Genomic DNA, 20,113 nt, shown 5'->3' with positions numbered 1-20,113 from the left:
AAAAGCATCATAAAGTTAATATCACCTTAAAAGGTAGAGAGAGAGAGAGAGAGAGAGAGAGAGAGAGAGAGAGAGAGAGAGCATTTTACAATACTATTTACAATGCTGCTTTTGCGAAACTCCGAGAACGGAGAATTCGATAGTGCTGTGATCAACCATCCACAGGCCAGAATGAGAAATAGTATTAGAAATGCACAATATGGCTAATTTGAGTCAGGACCTTATAACAAAGCCCACTGCTTATAAGTGTGTCAGAGTGAAACAGAGGAACAGTGTGTGTAACGAGCGTGAATGTAGTTTTCGTACTGCCGGTGGTTCATGTTACTGATCGGCAGCAGATGGTGAGAAACATCACACGGTGCGGCTGTTTAGATCGCTGATCATTTTACATTCTGCTAGTTAAGATGCACCTTAATGGCTGTGGTGTGAATGGAGCTGAAATTATAGACAGCCCCATTTTTAAACTAAAGGATCCTCTTTATAGAGTGAATAGAGCTCAACTGGTGTAACTGCTGCAGATTATTAAAGCGCGTGTGTATGTGTGTGTAAAATGGTATGCGTGAAGTAATCAAGAGAAGCATTTGTAGTAGGTTTTCAAGTTTTCAAGACAGCAGCTGTTTGTGTGTGCATCATGTGTTGTTTCTCGTGTGTGTTTGTGTGTGTGTGTGTGTGTGTGTGTGTGTGTGTGTGTGTGTGTGTGTGTGTGTGTGTTTCCTGCTGTTCTCCTGTCTGCTGTCACGGGAATGACAACAATGACAAGCTGAAAGTCATGTGCACTCGCAGACACACACACACACACACACACACACACACACACAAACACGCGTGCGCGTGTACACACCCTGAAGCAAGTGTGTACCCATCACAACTGAGTATGTTAACGAAGGTTCATTCAGTACTTGCTGTGTATTATACACACTATGCATATGTGCATAAGTCAATGTAAGGACAAATGCACACACACACACACAAACACACACACACAAACACACACACAGGGGGGAATTTAATGATGCTAAAGTAGATGAGCGTGTCAAGTTCTCACTCTTTAACCAATGAGAAATTCAATTTACACAAATCTATGAATAAATAAACAAACAACCTTGCAAAAAAATAACTTAATAAATAGGCAGATATACAGACATACAGACAGGCAGATAGATGGATGGATGGATGGATGGATGGATAGATAGATACGTAGATAAATAGATAGATAGATAGATAGATAGATAGATAGATAGAAAATAGTTCAAGTCTGTGTTTATTTAATTATTTAATTATTATTTTCCAAATGCTGTCATAGATTTGTGTATGTATTGTTTATAAGGGGTGCTTCCAGGGTGGTTGCTTCCATGGTGTTTAAATCCAAACACACACACACACACACACACACCCCATTATGCACACAGTTTCCTCTCGCACAGGCCACTGACTCGTCATCTGGTGGGCCACAACTTGTCAGTTAGGCAAATCCTGGCTTTTAAGTACCCTTCTGCCATCCCAAAGCCCAACACACCCTCATACACGCCACTCCGTCTTCCTCTGTCATCTTTTTTTCTTACTTGTTTTCCCATTGTCCCTCTCCTGTCCTTTTGTTTCTGTCTCTCTTCGGCAGGACACACCCTCCCTCTATTATGCGCTTGTATCCGAATCTGTGAAACTTACCTCATGCATGCCTGAGACATCTGGAGACAGTGACTGATGGCTGTGGCCTGTGGCCAATCAAATCATGTCAAAAGCCCGAGGCAGCCTGGGAATAGTTTGACAGCGGATTCTTTGGGTGTGTGCATGCATAGTGTTTGTGCGTCTGTTGTGGATCCGTTGAGATTTGACGCATGGAAATCCATCAGCTCACCTCCATTGCTTATGTTTACTGATGGTGTTTAGAAGAAATGCCATTCGTCAAGCACTCTTTCTCTAGCAGTAACTTGAAGCTCTCCACACACACACACACACACACACACACACACACACACACACACACACACACACACACTTCTCAGGTGGACTCCTCAAGTACTGTCTTGTTTGGGCCATTTTTCTGGACATGGAGCAGTTCAGCAGAAACGTGGGTTTTGTGCTTGTCGCCTCCTAGAGGTACTCAGATACTCTTCATAAGGAAACGCTGCAGCACTGTGAAGAAGTACTGGGAGACAGTCCTATTGTCAGTGCACCTAGGAAGTTATTTACAGTAGTAAACAACATGTTATTTACGCTTCCCAGAGCAAACAATTAGTCACGTCCACCAACGGTATTGCCTTAATGTACACTATATGGCCAAATATTTGTGGATCACATCCATATATGGTTCTTCCCTAAACTGTTGCCACAAAGTTGGAAGCACACATTTGTCTAGAATGTCTTTGTATGCCGCAGCATTGCAGTTTCCATTCACTGGAACCAAGAGGCCCAAACCTGTTCCAGCATGGCAGTGCCACTGTGCACAAAGCGAGGTCTATGAAGACACGGTTTGCCGAGGTTGGAGTGGAAGAATTCCGGGCGGCTGTGTCTCAGGTGGTAGAGCGGGTTATCCACTAATCGTAGGGTTGGCGGTTCAATTCCCGGCCCACATGACTCCACATGCCGAAGTGTCCTTGGGCAAGACACTGAACCCCAAGTTGCTCCCGATGGCAAGTTAGCGCCTTGCATGGCGGCTCTGCTACCATTGGTGTGTGAGTGTGTGTGTGTGTGAATGAGACACAGTATAAAACGTTTTGGATAAAAGCACTCTATAAGTGCAGACCATTAACAAGAACTCGAGTGGCCTGCACAGACTTCAACCCCACTGAACATCTCCTCGCCCGACATCAGTGCCCGACCTCACTAACGCTCTTGTTTCTGAATGAGTGGAGGTTATTATAACCACAAAGGGGGGCTAAATCTGGAATGGGATATTAAATCAGTGTGATGGTCAGGTCTGCATAAATTTTTGGCCATGGACGAATATAATTTATAAGCATATAAAATGGATTTCCAGACTACCCAGTGTCCCATGCTGTCCCATGCTGATCCTAGGACTCTTATTCAACACGCTTAGTAATATTTAACTTTATAGTATACAATTATGGAAGGGTAGTGATTTATAATCCTACAACCCGGTGTCAGATGATGAGGATGTCTTCCATTTTGAGTCTGTTTCCTCTCAAGATTTCTTCCTCGGAATATTCCCTTGCCATAGATTTGCTCATTAGGTACCTAAATCAATATATGGATTTCTGTGATGTCTATTATTAAAAGCGCTATAGAAATAAAATTGAATTCAATTGAATTGAAGTTACTTTTGTGCTTTATGTCCAGGAAGAACACCACACACCACACACAGGATAACAACTGCAGGGTGCCAAATCTTGGTGTGACTCCTTCGATGAGCATGATGGGGCAGCAGGACACATTGAGTGGTCTGTAAAATCACTGGGATTATTTGGAACAGCAGGTGAAACGCTAAAATAGCCACCACAAACTGAATTGCCAGTCAGTTGTAGAGTGGATAAAATTGGCAGGGACTCTCTCAAAAACACTTGTAGCATCCTTACCTGACAGAATTGATAGTGTTATTAAGGCAAGGGGAACCAAGTATTGGGGGACAAATATGATACACAAGAAGACCAATATTTTTTCCTTGTAACTTATAATACTCAGACTGATGGTCATGGTTAGAGTTCAAAAATGTGTATAAATAAGTTGTAGTCAGATGATCAGATAACGTATAGCTTGTACGCATTCAAGTTTCTTCATAACAAGGTAGGCAAAGGCGTGATGAGGGTAATGGTGATCGCCAAACCTGAGTGTAGTTCAAATACCAAATGGTGTCCTATACGATAACAAAACAAGGATGTACAAGAAACCAAGATACCAATACTCAAAGGCTTTAACAATAAACGTCATTTTAGCAAAAAACAAAAAAGAATAATGGGAAAACATGGTGAGTATGGTGAGAATCAAGTACATTTGATGACGCAATAAACCAGAAATAAGACACAGTTAACAGAGATAATTGACTGAGCACGCACAAGCCAATGAATTAGGATTGGGGGAGAAAATGAAACCAGAACAATAACAAAATATAAAATAGGAACAAAACATAGGTGGCCTCGAACATCACGTTCACCTCGCACCTCCTCGTTTGGGGGGTTTGAATCCCGCCTCCGCCCTGGGCACGTGGAGTTTGCATGCTCACCCCATGCTTTGGGGGTTTCCTCCAGGTACTCTGGTTTCCTTCCCCAATCCAAAGACTGATTGGCGTTTCCAAATTGTCCGTAGTGTGTGTGTGTCCCTTGCCTTGTGCCCGAGTTCCCTGGGATAGGCTCCAGGCCCCACCACGTCCCTGTGTAGGATAAGTGGTACGGAAAATGGATGGCAGGATAGATGTAACAAGTGCTCTGAAGCTTTGCTATCCTTGCTTTACTACCATCATAGTTCATGAATAGGTCAGTTCAGGTGCACGGTAAAGCTTAAGATCCGTTAGATGATGCACTAGACTAAACAAAATTTAGCCTAAACTTTCCCCAATCCAATGTATTATCTTCAAAATATATCTTGAGAGGTTAAGAGTGATGACGTTTGGCTGCTGCTTTTGGCATGGAGAGGAAACCCACAGGACTATAGCAAAAACTGAGCCAGAATCTGACAGACCTGGCCTTTTTCCACATACACCTTCACTAACAAGCAAATTGGCTGGTTTTTATTAAATGGCAACATTTCCTGTAATATAGCTGTCATGTTAAGCATCATTCATATTTCAATAAGTGAACTGTCCGTACGTCTGATACGGTATGGCTGCAGACATGTGATGACATGTAGGTCTCAAGGCACGAAGGCAGCTGCTTTCTTTGTTGGACACAGCAGTTACGGAATATCAGAGCCTTCATTCAGTCTACTTCTAGGCCAAAATTGAAATTGCTGCAGATATTTTCAAGGGTGCTTTGGAAGGATAAATGTTCTAGCATCTTCTTGGCATCTATTCTGTTGTAGGGTTTTACATAGAACATTGAAGAGCTTCCTTAGTGAGAGGAACCAAAAGCAAGCAAGCAAAGGTATGGTTGGTTGCATGTGGAACATTTTTTGGCACAGATTTCAAATACTTCAGTGGCATTTGAGGTGAACTATAAACGTGCTGAACATACAGTTTTACTGTCTGATTTTATTTCAACTCAAAACATTCTCTGAAGGGGAAGGGGGTGGGGCTTCCAGGCAGTGTAGTTTAATATCAGTTCCAAACACCTACTCAAATCATTCCAGGCTCATATGTTGATTGGCTCATCTTTCAATTTCTTTTGAAGATAGAGACTGCTCTTTGGGGGTACTTTTGAGTGGCAACTTTTACTGGCGTACTCCAACGTTAAACTGCAGAGCTCCTACGCAAAGTGTGTAAAGGAAAGCAGGTCTGGTCATATACTTTAACCAGAGTAAATGTCACAGGATATCATGGTAGTGTAAAATTTTGTCGAGGTTATTAAATCGTTATATCGCGCAAGCCTAGAGTATACATACAGTATATAGAGCTCTATACACACACACACACACACACACACACACACACACACACACACACACACACACACAAAACATTGTACAGTGCAGATGAACATTTTACTGCTAAATGATTGACAGATTGCTTCATAAAATTCCCAGAACCAGATTCAGCAAGCAAGATGAACGAATCTGAATGGGAAGGGAACTTTCTAGAAACTCCTGACAGTCATAAATATTTATTTATTTTTTGGTGCGTTGCTGTGCTGAATCGTGAGATTTAAAAAAAAACAAAACTTGATGTTATTATATTCACACAGCCTCTGGTGGGAAACCGGCAGGAGATCTCATGTTTTTTTGCGAAAGAGTAGATTTATTCAGCGAGGGATCCATCTTTGGAATTCACTCACTGAAATGATGAGGAAGCTCTCATTAAGTGTGTTTCTGCATGTGTAGGTCCACTGGGTGCTTCAGCATCTCGGTCTCATTCTTTATTGCTCCTTTAAACCCTCCATGGCTACTCCCTCTCTGTCTCTTCTCCCTCCGGTTATTTAGAGTCCAGGCGCAATAAAACACACAATTTATAGCGTACTTTTTAATTAGAAATAATGTCTTGTAGGTCCTTTGTGATCTATGGCTTAATCAATATATAGAGCGCAGTGAAGGCATGACGGACGGAGTATTGACACGCAGCAGGTAGCCTAACTTAACACACTCTGTCTCTGCGAGCAAACCGGGAAGGTTTGTTTCAGCCGGGAGACGGCTTTGCTACTATATCATCTGTCTTAAAGATCATTCGGAGGTTGTTTTGCTCTTTTTTTTGCTGATCCATCATTTGATTTGAAATGTTGCAGGTAAAAATTCAATGCTCATTGTGTGTTTGTGTGTGTGTGTGTGTGTGTGTGCTCTACAAAAAGCCGAATAGGTCATGTTCACATCCCTTACCTCTGATACAGATATTTAGTTGAGATGGATTTCTCCAATCATTTTTTTCTTCAATCAATCTCAGCCTGATCTGATGTCAAATGACCTCAGCGGCTCCTCATTAAAAGAGACGATACGCTACGCACCTCTAATTAGCATTAATCTTTACATGTGTCAGGAAAGAGGTGCCCTGACTGATGAATTATGGGACACGTAGGCCACTATGAGGGAGTGGAAGCGGAACAGGCTGTGCAGCCATGATAAGAGCGAAGGGTAATAATTGGTGGCTGATAGGGCTTTGTGGACGACCTCGTTCAGACCTGCTACTGATAACATGCGTTCAGGTCCAATCAATGGCTTAAGCCCACTCACACACATACCAAAATACATCAGGAGGACAGATTTTAGACAGTTCTATTCCATTTACAAAAGGTCAGTTGTTTTACTTTCTTCCTAAGGTTCCAGATTTTTGAACTGATTATATATATATATATATATATATATATATATATATATATATATATATATAAAATCAAAAATGTTCTAAAATTAAATGTTTAAGTTACAGTTTTACCTTCTATGTTCTACATGGAAACTTCTTCCATCCATGCATTAATTTTCTGTACTGCTTATCCTAGACAGCCTCGGGGGGGTTGAGGGGGATTTAGAGCAGGAGCCTATCCCAGGGAACTCGGGGCACAAGGCATGGGACAGAATGCCAACCCATCGCACTCATTCACACACTACGGACACTTTGGTCATGCCAATCAGGCTGCAACGCTTGTATTTGGACTGGAGAAGGAAACCGGAGTAACCTGAGGAAACCCCCGACGCACAGGGAGAACAGGCAATCTCCGCTCACACAGGGAGGAGGTGGGAATAGAGCCCCCAATCCCGGCGGTGCGAGGCAATCGTGCTAACCGCTAAGCCATTATTTTCTAAATCTGTTACAAGTTCATGTATAAGTTGTTACTACAGAAATATTATAATCACATATTATAATGAGCGCATTTGATATAAACCTTATATGTTTATTTATATAGAAATTAAATAACACCTTTTGGCCAATCAGAATCAAGCATTCAATAGCACTCCGGTATAAAATAATAGCTTTTGTTGCCCCCATCCCAAAGTTTTTGAGACGTGTTGCGGCTATCAAATTCAAAATTACCTTATTTTTTGCCTTTAAATGGTAGATTTCCTCAGTTTAAGCATTTAATATGTTGTCTATGTTCTATTGTGAATAACGTGGGTTTATGAGATTTGCAAATCATTGCATTCGGTTTTTATTTATATTTTGCACAGCGTCCCAACTTTTCTGGAATTGGGGTTGTAATCAGAATCAGAAAAACACACACACACACACACACACACACACACACACACACATATATTATATATATATATATATATATATATATATATATATATATAAATCCTGTTTTTAAGTTCAGGGGGGCTTTTTCCTTACAATGACTAATTCGACAGACAGAACTACTACTGTAACTGTACGACAGAAATGATAGTTTTCTGTTTATAACTTAGCAGTGTCTTAGATTTGAAGAAAGTAGTGACTGTTGCTAGGTGGTTGAATCCAATTATAGAACAACTCCAATTTTTTTTAGCGCAGAGTTTTGTGTGCATGAACATTCAGTATAGTTTGAAGCCAGTAATCTGAAAGCCTCGGCTGATTCGTCATGCAGAGGATTCACATGTGGACTTAACACCTTCCTGTGGACACAACATTTTATGGCAAGGGAGGCGTTTGTGCTTATGGAATACAAAGGGAGGACTGAAAAATAATTCACAGTGCTAGTGAGTCAGAAAACAGGAGTGGGGCGGGTTGGATGCCTATGCACTGAGAACACACATACACACATGCTTACACACATGCTTACTGAGCGAGGAGGAAAGAGGCCATTGTTGTGTGAATTCTTACACTCCGAGCTGTTGATTTAATGTGGGAATGAGATGGGCAGAATGCAGAAAATAGATTAGCCATTATACAGTAACGGCCACAAGGTGCTTGCTTATAATAACTTTACTGATTACCAGCTCATACATAGAAACATAAACACACACAGACACACACACATGGAGTCATATATGACTGAAAAATACTCCCAGACCTTGGACTGTAATCTCAACTTCAATTACTAAGCCTTGAGTAATGATTATTCTAACAGCCCTCATAGCATATTAGTGTGTGTGTGTGTGTGTGTGTGTGTGTGTGTGTGTGTGTGTGTGTGTGTGTGTGTTTGTGTGTGTGTTTATATCTTGGTGGGGACCAAATGGATCAAGGATACGAATATTTGACAGTTTCCTAAAGACACAGCCCTGTTTCCCTGTTTTGTTTAGTGGGGGACCAGTTAAAAGTCCCCACTTCTTTGTTTTGTTTTTGTTTGTTTTGTTTTTGTTTGTTTTGTTTAAAAAACATCAAAAATAGCATAGAAAAATTATTTTGGCTACTTAGTTAAAGCTTGAGGTGTGGGTATTTATGAGCACCTTTGAATAATTATGTTAATGGAAGGTCCTCACAAGGATATTAAAGTCCCCATGAAATCGGAATTTTGAAGTTTTGTGGCTTTTAGTATGAATATGTCAGCCTTAAGGTTATCCATAAGCTAGAGTGCTCCAAAACAATGACAAAAAGGTATATGCATTCAGAATTTACAGTCTCTCTCTACCACCTATATGGATCAACAATTTTGATGACATCATTCTGCACTTTGGCTTCTCATCAGATTTTCTGTCCAATCAAACGCTGTCTTGAATCTGAAGTGTCCCACCCCCAGCAGTTATAATTTTCCTGGCTGTGAGGTAAGCTAAACGCTGTTGGCTATTTAAAAGGGAGCGGAGTCCCGCAATATGTCCCGCCCTGACGTCCTGTTTCAGTGGAAATTATGTCAACACATCGGAAAACGCTGTACGTTTCAAGGCATTTCATGTGGTCTTTAAAACAAACGTGTGTGTGTGTGTCCCTTGGAGACACAATTCAAAAATATTGACACAGGAATGTTTTTTCTTTAATTGAAATTGAATTATTTTTCTTACTGGGGTTGAAGGTTAATAGCCTTTGATTTCCTATTACTGCCTGAATGACACCTTTAGCTTATATACGTAGATAGTCAGCTCACAGTACCTTACAGTGTCGGGATCCAGCCCTGTGTGGCCTTTTTTTCTACCCGTGAGCCGACGAGAGTGTAGAGAGCTCTTAAGTGGTTGGTCCCCATTAGACATCGGCTGAATTAGTGGAACCAGGTAAGCTGATATCGCTTTGTGTCTTTCAGATAAATCCACTACACATAGGTGATGACTGACGATCACATTAACTACATCGCGTGCTGTCGAAACAATGGTATTAGGTTGCGGATAGGAAATCCAAGTAGTGTAGTTAACTTAATCATATCCTGACTAACGTTGCTGGAGCAACGTTACTAATATATATATATATATATATATATATATATATATATATATATATATATATATATATATATACTGTAGCTAGGTGTCTCTCTGAAGTTTATACAAATACGCAGGTCCCCAAAACATATATATAAAAAAAATCTTTTATATCTGATCCAAGTAGAATTCCAAGAATGGCTGCTTGAGTAACTAGTACATTGTGTCTGAGAATGCACTACAAGGTGAATGGTTAACTGCCCTCTTCAGCAGGTCAAAACTTCTGAAACATTCAAGACCCTGTAAACATCTGATACAAAAGCCTTGGGCAATTTTGAGCTGAGTATTTAGGTTTGGGTTGTGCATTAACAGTGAGAGACCATTCATTAAACAAAAACGCCTTCACCAAACAGGTAAAAACGTTTTTCTAAATAGTGGTTTATTTGTGTTTTCATGTCTGGTAAAGCTACACAATTAACCATATTTTAATCTCGACCAATTTTGTCTTCCTCAGTTTATTTAAAATAACAGCAATATGATTGAGCTTTGCTACCTAACTGATTAATCATAGCTTTCGGTCTTTATTTACCTGCCTGTTCGTGTGTTTTGGTTGTGGCAGCATACTCATTTATTCATTTTAAGTCTAGATCTGTTTATATTTAGCAATTAAATGATCCGGTCAATTGACGTGATCGTTTCAAACGTTTAGCTATAGGTATAGTTTCTATAAGTTTTTTCTTTACTCATCCAACAACTATAGAAAGAAAAAAAATCATACACCTGATTAGCTTTCTATGTCTTTTGTATACGGCTCCACAAAGTCACTTCTGGTGATTCAAGTACTTGTTGGTTTTCTGAAGTCTGAAACAACGTACATATTGTAATTATATCGTCAAAATATGAATCGTTACATTCGTTGTCACTTTTTAGCCTAAATAAATTCGCTGACCGTTGGAGCTTTCACTAGCATAGTGGCCTAGCTAATGAATGTGATTTTTTTTCCAGTGAGAAAAAAAAATCATGCTGAATAAAAACAAAATAAACCATCACAGAAATTTGAAAGGTTTCCACTATAAATACCATTATAAACCATCAGCTAACCACAAAAAAAAACATTACCATTACCATTATTGGTCCTTAATGATATTCACTAGACATAACAAATAGCCACAAATAGAAGGCACCAACTTACCAGTAAAGATTTTGCAGTTTTACAACCATTACAGTTTCCATTAAAACCAATACAAACCCCATTATAACCACTAAAACCATTACAAATTCTATGTGGGTTTCTATTGGGGTTCCCCCCCCCTCAGCTGGGTATCATTTCCGCCATTATGTTTCCATGTTTGATAAGAGAACAGAGTCACTTCCATCCAAAACCAGCAAAGAATTTGAACCAAACCAGAGTTTGGTTGACGTAGACCGTTAGCAAGGAATTTGAATTTTTCATTCGACGGTGCAGCATCTGGACCACATGCTGCACTCTTTCATCTATGTCGTGCGGATAGGTCACGCTGAAATAGATAGGATAGAGTCTGTTTTTAGGCGGCGCTCCTATTGAGGAGTAATGAACCCTTACTCTGCTTTCTTTGCCTTTTTCAGGTATGTCTAGCTCTCAGAGAACACTGCAGTGTGCTGATAAAAGTTGTTTTTTTCCTTTACTCCTGGACTGAGCACAGTTCTCTTTAGGTTTACACAGGTTTATAGAGCAGAACTAGCATGAAAGAGCCCCAGCTAACAAAAGATCCTGTCAGACCTTTACGTATTTCAGTATTCGACAGGTTCTAGGTTGTAATAGTTTTTAAACAGCATAAAAACTATCAGTTAGCATTAGCTATCTAATGAGTAAAGATAAAAAAAATCCTCATACAGGTTGCATGAAAGTCTAATGACGGTGAAAACAGCACATAAATATTGGAAATATCAATATTTACCTCAGATGTGTGAAAACAATTTCACAGAAAAGTATCTGTACAACTGAAATTACACTGTAATTACACTTAGCATCCACCGCTAACTGCATTTCCATGTTTTGTTTGTTTGTTTTGTCATATTTTCAACATTGCATTACAACCAGAAATGCCTTCTGAAATGTGAATACCACAAACGTGGAAAGTTGTAGTAACGTTATAGGAACATTTAGTGCTAAAAAATATGAAGAATTGTGCAAAAACACAGATAAGGAATGACTCCAGAGATATAATTGTTCTGGAAATGGCTAAATGGCTTCTCACTTTTGTGATATTCACATTTCAGATGACTTTGTTTCTTTTCTTTTTTTTTTCTTAAATCTGAGTTCACAAGTTGTGATCCAACATTAATGTTTAACAGCATGCCATTCATTTAGCGGTCACTGCTAAATGTAATAATAGTGCAATTTTAGCTGTACAGAGTATTTTCACACTAATTGTTTCCACACATCTGAGGTAAATGTTGATATTCTCAATAGTTCTGGGTTGTTTTTACTGTCACTAGACCTTCACGCTACCCGTATAAAGCATTTTAGTTCTAGTCATTAGCTAGCTTACAATTGTTGTCTGTTTCCCAGTGGCTTAACTTTTTTATTAATTAAAATGACATAAATCCTTCTCAGAGCAACCTGCACATTCTAGGTACCAAATTTTCCACCACGCTAAGTGTAAAGACGTTATTCTAACCTAAAACCGATAGCCTGAGCCTAGCACCTGTACTCAACTTTTACTTCGCTGCTAGTTAGCAAAATGCCTCGAGATAGATCCTGTATATACATTTCTTACTCTTGTTCCGACAGCCCCACTTTCAGCTGCGTTTGCATTAGTTTGTGAGTCTACAGGTGTGTTTATGTACATGTGTGTGTATGCTTAAGACCACAGGTGTGTGTGACTGTGTGTGGAGTGTTGCAATAGCTAAGCTTCCATGTCTCTCTTCTGCAAACACAGACATGCAGTCACCAATGCGCTTTTGTGTGCTTGACGCGTGTGAACAAAACAGGCCTAATCCCTAATGCCTGGCTCGCCGCATACACACACGTACACACACACACACACACACACACACACACACACACACACACACACACACACACAGAAAAATTCAGTCATCCACATCTGGGTTGTAAAACTCAAAAATACAACAGAGGCAGAAGTGGTTCCCTTGTTAGATTAGCGATATCGAGTGTGTGGGTGTGTGTCTGTGTATTAACCTTGACGAGTAAAGCTACTGTACAATAACGGACAAGGCCTTTGCCCTGAAGTAAAAGCTTCCCGTGCTATTGCTCATGATGAGGCGTGTTGCCGAACTGTGGTGTATTAGGACCGTGTGTTAGCCGAGGGAGGTTGAGCGCTGTTTATAAATTGTGAAAGAAAGCAGAGAGGATGTGACCTTCACCCTTCTGGTTCAGAAATGCAGTCTGTGTGGGTGCTCTCTTGTGGGTTTAAAAAAAAAAAATTATGTAGTTTTGCAGTTGGTATGTGCTCTTTCTTTCTGTTTGCGAGTGTGTTTCTCATTATGAGAAGACAAGAAGACAATGTTGGTTGTACTGGGTTTGAACTGTGACCCGGCATTAATGGGACCATAAGGCCAACGGTTTGAGCAGGATATCATTTTTTTCAGCTGTACAGAGCTAGTGGGCGATTGCCATCACCACACCTACACAGTGGATGGCATTAAAAAGACTATGGCTTGTTTTCTGAAAGCATTTTTTTTATGTTTATAGATAAAAAAAAATTAATGCACCAAATACTTTATTATATAACAAAATTAAGAGTAGGCACTATAATTGAAAAGAGACAAAGAGCCGATACTGGCACCGCTGCTGATTAACTTGCAAGACAAAGATTATACGTGTGAATTTGCAGAAGCTTTTAATTCAGTACAATTCAATAGAATTTTATTTGTATAGTGCTTTTAATAATGGACATTGTCTCAAAGCAGCTTTACAGAAACATATAAACACAGGATAGAGATTGTAAGTGTGGGGTCATTTAAAGCAGGGGTCATCACCTGTCTGGATTTCAGTATTAAATATTGTAGCAAAGCCAATCAGCATTAAAAAAAGGGGGGGCTGTACATCAGTGACTCCAGATATTTTGAGGATATTCAGAACTCTAATATGGGTCTTGCTTCAAAAACGGAAGATTGGATTGGAAAACATTCCTAGCCTATTTTGAGCCAGACACACAAAAGAGTTCCAATGCATTTCCTTGTTATTCAGCGAGGCCTTTAACCTCTCGGTGTGTGTGTGTGTGTGTGTGTGTGTGTGTGTGTGTGTGTGTGTGTGTGTGTATGTGTGTGAGTAGATTTTTTTTTCCACTTACCATCTGTGCTATATCCTGACACTTAACATGCTCATCAATTTGATTGAATTTTTTGCAAGGTGAATTAGGATCACAATCGCAATTCTTTAAAAATATAGTGCTTCCTTAATACATGTATATAACTCACAGGGTGCTCATTAGCCACTAATGAGCTACACCTACGATATAGACGAGTGTCTATATAGAGAGGACAACCAAAGTTAGGCACAGCTCAGGCACAAATATGACCGGTGTTTACTTTCTTGTGAAAGCATATGTAACATATACAACATAGCAACAATTGCTAAGCAACCAGTGCTAAACTGCCATGTGCAACACTACTGGCTTGTACAAATTGCATAGACGGCATTTGAACATACAAAGTCATGCTTCTATTGAAAGAGGGGAAAAAAAGTTAAAGTAAGTTTTCTATCAGCTGAAGTGTAATATATTTATACGCTCACCAACAATGTGTATACCTGTACAACTCTTCGACTGTATAAATTCAGTGAGCCTGTACCCTCTATAGACTCAGATTCCTGCTGACAGGTGTGGACCTTGATGAGTTCTTCTGCTGTTGTAGCCCAGCTGCTTCATGGTTTTACATTTTGTGTGTTCTGAGATGCCTTTCTGCTCACTATGGATGGAAAGAGTGGTTATTTGAGTTACTATCATTTCTATCATACTATTGAGTTCCTGTCAGCTTGAAGCAGTTTTCTCTAACCTGTCTCATCTCAACAATAAGGTGTTACTACCAGAAGAACTGCTATTACTGGATGTTTTTTTTTTGTTATTGTTATGGTTGTTGTTCTTGCACCATTCTATGTAAGCTCCAGACCAACGGTTCTTCACCTGGGGGTCGCAAACCCCCGACCCCCCTCCCGGGGGGTCATACAGCGGTAGCAGGGGGGTCACGAGAAAAGTTTTATTTTAAACGATTATACACAGAGATTCACAGAGATGCCACTGGGGATTTTTTGGGATATCTGTGCACATTGAATACCGAGAACTGAGTGACATGGCATTGAAAAAACTCTCCCATTCACATCGACCTATCTCTGGCAGGTTTTTCAGTGCCGGTGTACCAGATGAATAAGTATAGAGCCAGACGAATATAGTTTACGTCTTTTCCTCAGACCTACTGAGCCAAGACTGGATCGCCTCACATCCAATCAAAGCCCAATCTTCCCACCGAGTTACTAATCCGAAACATTGGTGGGAGGGATAACCTCAGGTTCTTTATATGAATGTATAGTTCATGTTATTGTTAGATAACATGACATCAGTATAATTGATGTAAAAAAAAAATCTAATAGTAATATTGAGAGAGTTCACGTCTGATATCTGAAAGTAAAATTTTTCACATCTATAAAGAGGACGCTTTAACCCCAATAACCCTGTAACTAGAGCATGCGTACCACGACAAGGACCCTTCTTTAAAGTAATAGAAAAGGTTTAGCGTTTGACTTTATTCTTTCTTCTGAATAAGCAGAATTTGTGCTTGGTGTTAGTGGAGATTTAGACTATGTCCTGAATCTTAAATGAATGCCCTAAATGTTACAATCAACACAGTTTATGGCCATGAACTCAGTTGATTCAAGTGCCTCATAAAGACCGACTACGTCAGGGGCGTTCAGCGAAAATTTGTCCAGTAGCATCAATTCCTTTGCTTACGTACAAAGGTCCGGTTCAGGACCTTTGCAGTGGTTACATTATGTTCCGCTTTGTCACTTCTTTGTTTTCATTTTCAGATAAAAAACAAACAAACAAATCACGTAATTTTGATTATGTCTATCACAATTTCAGAGGGGGAATAAAATGAAAAACATGAAAACTCTCTCCTTTCTGCGCTAATGTTTTTTTTTGTCATTGTTGCTGCCGAAAATGCTTGATTTTGCTGTGGCTTTTATATGTTTGTTTATTTATTAGTTTTCTGTGCTTATTTTGTTGAAAACTACTTGAATCCGCGAATTCGCAATTGCACGAAATGATTTTGCGCGGCCTTTCGCAGTGAGGTTTGTTGGCAAACGAGACCTTTTAGCTGTACTCATGTTCGACGCACGTGAATCGAAGAGGGCTTTGACTGGATGCACGTTGTGATGACGTCACGGCCCTAAATCTGCGGAAGATCTGCGGTAAATTTTGAAAAATTGCAAGCTCTTCCGAATATCGCGGAGTTTGTTCGTTGTTGCGTTCATTTCCGCGATCGCGAAATCCTGGAGGGAATGCTAAATAATTTACAGAAAGGCATTTGATTGGAGAAGCCACAACAGAGGATCTGATACATAAGCTGTGATGGTTCATGTTTAGAAAACTGATCGCTGAACTACAGACATACATCTGCTCTGTTACAGGATATAATAATTTTTTTCAAGTGCACGGTTCAAGCCAAGGAAATATTTTTCTGGCCATCAGTTGATGACCTCCACACTAGGTGATGCTTCAGTTTATCACTGGGTGTTTAGAATTAATCCTATTTAGGTGATAGTGCACCTGTCGTGGACAGATTGGATCAGTTTCCACTCGGTCTGAATGTGTGAAACTGAGATCAGGTTTGTTCCTTTGTTGTGGACAGGAAGAGGACGCCCAGTGACAGAGATAAAAGGATAAACTGTGACTTCAACCATACTAGAAATCCCCCCCCACCCCTGCCATCTGGTTTTGACATTGAACTTTGAACACTTCAGGTGAAACAGATATCATCAATGCTTACAGAGTCAGCTATTATCATTCATGAAAGTTTCATATGTTCTGAGCCTGTAGGTACTTGGAGCCATTAAAATGATCGCAATATGTAGTTAATGCTGAAGCCAACTGCTTACATTGTATTGAAGTTCAAAAGCGGGAATAAAAGAGAGCATCAGAGACATGAAGAAAAAAAAAACACGACTGGACAAAGAAAGTGGAAAGGATAGAGGGAGGATGTGTAGAAAGGAGAGAGAGATAGAGAGATAGAGAGAGCGAGAGAGAGAGGTTGAGCGAGAGCAAGAGAGAGAGAGAGCGAGAGAGAGAGCGAAAGAGAGAGAGAGATAGAGCAAAAGAGAGCAAGAGAGAGAGCAAGCGAGAGAGAGAGTGAAAGAGAGATAGAGAGAGAGAGCGAGAAAGAGAGAGAGAGAGAGTGAGTGAGTGAGAGCGAGAGAGAGATATAGAGACAGAGAGAGAGAGAGAGAGAGAGAGAGAGCTGGAGCCACATTGAGGCTGTAATTAGTTTTTAATAGTTAATTAATGTCAACAATCTCCTATAAGAGCCAGATATCTTGCAGTTATGTGTGGTGTAACGTACACCTTAAAATAATCCCATTTACACCTGTCAGAGAGCGATGGAGAGCGGCAATGAGGGTTGCAGGGAGGGAATGAGAGATGGAGAGGGAGGGGTCTAATGTGTACGAGATGAACAGAGTGGTTCTTCTCATTCATTTTCTAGCTCTTTTTTTTCTTCCTCTTTCTGTGTGAGCTGGAAGCATGAGGGATTGAGAAGGTCTAATTGAGTTTCGCCATCTGCCTACACCAGGGACCCCGCCAAGCATCGAGTATGCCACACACACACACACACACACACACACACACACATACACACACCTGCTGTCTTCAAGTCTTTTGATTTACTGTGTGTGCGTGTGTTTGTGACAGGTGTCAATTACCATTAAATCTGTCCTTGTCCCTAACCTCCCCTGCTTCTGTGACTATTTAAAACACACATACACACACACACACACACACACACACACTCACAAATATATACATATATGTAAAACGAACAACCGTGCTTAACAACAACGCATGGAACACCTCTTGTAGGTCTCTGTGGTGTTGCCATGGTGATAAGGATTCATTTCAGCTCAATTAGCTTGCATGTTTTAAACATGGATCAAGTCACCGGAGCGACCCCGCCTTTACCCGCCCACCTTACAGACACAGATATATGCTTCTGTGTTTCGCTCTCGCTCCCTCAACTCATGTTTCATGGTCTGGAATTAGCCCACATGCACAAAACACGGTCGCACGCAGACGCCCGAGTCCGTGAGTTAAGGATGAGATCAGTGTGTTTGGTTTAACCCACCAGCCAGAGCGCACTGACTAATAAGGTGCTTAGATTTGCATGGCAAATGAAGTGAGCTATGCGTGGTCAGGTGATGTGTATTTGGCAGATGGGGAAAGGAGAAGATTTGAAACTATACTGCGGGCCAAGAGCTTAATTGTTGGCGTAGTCACAAGTACTGTACATTAGGTCATTTTAACAAATAAGCCTCAAGTCTTATTGATGTTCTGACGCATTAACCTAAAGTCTGCGCTGAATTTAGACTGTTTTTTTTTTTTTGTTAACGTCTTTTTGATTACATGAAATTGATCGAGTACACTCATAGGCAGTATTTATACAACCAACCCCCAGTTCTACTCTATAGTAATGACGGTATTCTAAACAATTTCTTTCTTATTTTTTATTATAAATAACATGCCCAGTTGTGATTTGCACGCCATTAGTACAGAAACCCTCATAAACATTCAGTCACCTTCCCAAACTTGTATAAGCAAAAGCAGCAAATTAACGACGCCGTGTTCAGTCCACAAAGGCGAAGGTTTAATGTGTTACAGTCAGTTTATAAATATGAGTCATAAAATGGCATTACTGCTGCCGGTCTTCCTCTGTAATTACAGTTAAGCGAAACACATCCGCGCCGACAGTTTAATAGCCTGTCAACATCCCATGGCCAAGGGAGAGACAGCGTCCGAAAATCACAAAGCCACTCACTGGTGAGCCGGAGGAAGAACATTTTAAAGCCATGATAACTTTACACCTTAAGGCCAAGATAAATAATATCATGCAAAATAGATTGGGAAAATGATCCTGAGGTACAGTACAACCTCCAGAGGTACAATCTTCTGTACTTATTTCTACATGCATACATACCGTATAAACTTATATAATAATGTTCGATATGATGTATCCCGTCATTCGTCGCCATCTAAGGCTGGTTTATGAGATTGGAAAAATGGAGGAACAGCATTTTTCTTCATTTAAAGCAAACGTATTTTACTGCGTTTAATGTGTTCTTGCGTTTATTTGTGGTAGAAGAGTAGTGGAACACAGTGATATATACATCAAGAAACCCTGGGGTGTGTAAACTTCTGCACCCTGTTCTACAAGCATACATATATATATATAGAGAGAGAGAGCATATATATATATATATATATATATATATATATATATATATATATATATATATATATATATACACACACACACACACACACACACACACACACACACACACATATATATATATATATATATATATATATATATATATATATATATATATATATATATATATATATATATATTGACAAGTCCCATGATTCTGAATCTAAGGCTGGCTTATGACTAAAATAAAATGTTAAGGTAATTCTATTTTTATTCAGAAACCCTGGAGTGTGCAAACTTTTGCACTCAGTTCTACATAATTAGCCTCTGTCTACGGCTGTTTTATGAGTCATTTAACTGACTCAATCTCTAAAGTATCACCACTTATGAAGAAATATCAGGTTCTGTGAAAATGGTTCTTTTTCTCGTTGCTGTTTCAGCGTTTGTGTCCGTGGCTTTGTGAATTGTTGTGCAGGAGCAGGTTGAATGCTAAACGGTGCAGTTCCCAGAAATCTACTTGATGTATACTTGTATTTCCTCAGAAATCATTTATTCAACACAGAGTGTGAGGGTAACATGCGCTAAGGAAGGCCATTGTGCTAACCAAGGGTATAAAAGCCACTGGGATGTTGTTGTTGTTGTTGTTGTTGTTGTTGTGCTCTTATTTTAAGCTAGTGTTTTGAATGTGTTGCAGTACCTGATGTAGAGCAGCTAATCACTTTGACACTGGCCTCGTTAGTTTCCATGCAGCTAGCTAACACACATATACACAATTACACAAGGGAAACATAAACATGACAGGACTGGAGTTGAACAAACTCAGAGTTGCAGAGTAAGTTATAGGTAAACAAAACCAAACAAATCCAGCCCGGGTTAATTAAGGTTAACAGAT

General features: G+C 39.9%; 1 protein-coding gene across 12 annotated transcripts in view; it reads left to right on the top strand.

The window, feature by feature from the left end:
* The window catches only part of LOC108260972 (adhesion G protein-coupled receptor L3), a 338,157-nt gene that overhangs the window by 54,890 nt on the left and 263,154 nt on the right, over positions 1–20,113 (top strand). The window contains exon 1 of one of the 12 annotated variants that reach the window (XM_017461738.3): positions 10,053–10,211. The exons of the other annotated variants lie outside the window; for them this stretch is intronic. The gene's annotated coding sequence lies outside the window, so the exon portion shown is untranslated. Of the gene's footprint in view, positions 1–10,052; positions 10,212–20,113 lie in introns of those variants that run through there. 12 annotated transcript variants of the gene reach the window in all.

Source organism: Ictalurus punctatus, chromosome 29, assembly GCF_001660625.3.
Source record: "Ictalurus punctatus breed USDA103 chromosome 29, Coco_2.0, whole genome shotgun sequence".
NCBI lineage: Eukaryota > Metazoa > Chordata > Actinopteri > Siluriformes > Ictaluridae > Ictalurus > Ictalurus punctatus.
The sequence above is the reverse complement of the archived record's forward strand: the minus strand, read 5'-3'. Positions and strand labels throughout refer to the sequence as shown.